Consider the following 614-nt stretch of genomic DNA (forward strand, 5'->3'; position numbering starts at 1 on the left):
TGTGTGTGTGTGTGTGTGTGTGTGTGTGTGTGTGTATTATATATATATGATGGGCTTCTTTCAGTTTCCATCTACCAGGTTCACTCACAAGGCTTTGGTCAACCCAAGGTTTTAGAAGACACTAGCCCAAGGTGCCACACATTGGGACTGAACTTGGAACCACGCAGCCATACAATACCCATACACACGCAAAAACACATAGATGTGCACTTCACATGCACGCATACGGAAATGCATGCGAGAGACATTCTATTGCAGCAAATGGAAGCCTCTAAAAATAGTTTCATCCCCAACCATGGTTAGCTGGTTCATTTGACTGGCTTGGCTGGTCGGCTGACAGGTTGGTCGGTGAGTTGGCTGGCTGGCTGGTTGATTGGGTGGTTGGTTGGCTGGTTGGTGGAATAGGTGTTACATGTGCGTGAGCGTATCTGTGCATGTGCAGTGTATGGGTGGTGGTGGCAGGAGAGAAGCAGGAAGGGGAGGAGGTAACGGTACAATGGTGGCCTGGTTTGATGACTTGAACAGGTTGTCATTAGCGTTACAAACCAATACTGGTCGTATTTAATCAATATTATCAACAAATACAACAACGAAAGGTTAGCTAGTTACCAAAA

This window comes from Octopus bimaculoides, chromosome 1 (genome assembly GCF_001194135.2).
Source record: "Octopus bimaculoides isolate UCB-OBI-ISO-001 chromosome 1, ASM119413v2, whole genome shotgun sequence".
Taxonomy (NCBI): domain Eukaryota; kingdom Metazoa; phylum Mollusca; class Cephalopoda; order Octopoda; family Octopodidae; genus Octopus; species Octopus bimaculoides.